The sequence below is a fragment of the Bison bison genome, unplaced genomic scaffold (assembly GCF_000754665.1).
Source record: "Bison bison bison isolate TAMUID 2011002044 unplaced genomic scaffold, Bison_UMD1.0 scf7180017864302, whole genome shotgun sequence".
NCBI lineage: Eukaryota > Metazoa > Chordata > Mammalia > Artiodactyla > Bovidae > Bison > Bison bison.
In genome coordinates, this window is record NW_011494874.1 from 23,118 (window position 1) to 24,465 (window position 1,348).

Here is a 1,348-nt window from a genome sequence, read left to right on the forward strand (position 1 = left end):
CAGGGCGCGGGGCCCCAGGATCCGGGTCCCAGGTCCCACGAGCAGTCTGGGCAGCAGCCTCTGACCAGCCAAACTCACGGGCCCCTTGCAGGGCACCCACTGGGCCCCAAGCCCAGCAGGTCCATGAATGAACGAGTGAGTCTTCAGGATCCCAAACCTCTGGGGAAACCTCCATCTCATTCACCCCAAAGTCTCAGGAGTAACGTGAGCCCGGCCCGCTCCCCACACCCAGGGCAGGTTTCCGGCTCCTGCGCCCCGAGGAGAGTGAAGCAGCAGTGCCTGGGGGTCAGTGCCCGCCACCCAGAGAACCCCCAGGCCTTAGGCTCGCCATGGACCTAGAGACGGCAGCTCTGTAGGGACCACATCGCCGGAGCCGCCCCGGCCTCCTGCTGCACCCACGGGCGGGGCACAGGGGCGGAGGTCTGGGCAGCAGGCCTGGCCTCTGACCCTCAGGAGCATGGCATTGAGCTCGAGTCCCATCCTCTTGGCCCCTCAAGCGGGCAGAGGGTGGGTGCCAAGACCCCTCGAGAGGCTGTGGAGGAAGCAGGTGCCAAGGAGACCCCTTCATCCAGCCCAGGGAAACCAGGCCCAGAGCGGGAAGGGGCTTGAGAGGCTGCCCAGAGTCAGGTGCAGAACTCAGAGGGGAATAGGGGCTCCAGGACCCCCACCAGGGCTCCTCCAACAGCCCGTCCTGTGGCGGGGGTAAGCCTGCCTGCCTCCTGTTGTTTCCACCAGAGGAATGCTCAGTCAGTTCAGTCGCTCAGTTGTGTCCGACTCTTTGCCACCCCATAGACTGCAGCACTCCAGGCCTCCCTGTCCATCACCAACTACTCCCGGATTTGCTCAAACTCATGTCCATCGAGTCGGTGATGCCATCCAACCATCTCATCCTCTGTTGTCCCCTTCTCCTCCCGCCTTCAGTCTTGCCCAGCATCAGGGTCTTTCCCAATGAGTCGGTTCTTCGCTTCAGGTGGCCAAAGTATTGGAGTTTCAGCTTCAGTATCAGTGCTTCCAATGAATATTCAGGACTGATTTCCTTTAGGATGGACTGGTTGGGTCTCCTTGCAGTCCAAGGGACCCTCAAGAGTCTTCTCCCAACACCACAGCTCGAAAGCATCAATTCATCAGTGCTCAGCTTTCTTTATAGTCCAACTCTCCAATCCATATATGACTACTGGAAAAACCATAGCTTTGACTAGATGGACCTTTGTTGGCAAAGTAATGTCTCTGCTTTTTAATATGTTACCTAGGTTGGTCATAACTTTTCTTCCAAGGAGCAAGCATCTTTTAATTTCATGGCTGCAGTCACCATCTGCAGTGATTTTGGAGCCCCCAAAAATAAAGTCTG

The 1,348-nt window shown here is 57.6% G+C and overlaps 1 protein-coding gene across 1 annotated transcript in view; it reads right to left on the minus strand.

Annotated features, from left to right (window-relative positions):
* ASPG (asparaginase) overlaps positions 1 to 1,348 on the minus strand; it is a 23,438-nt gene that overhangs the window by 9,110 nt on the left and 12,980 nt on the right. The window lies entirely within an intron of this gene.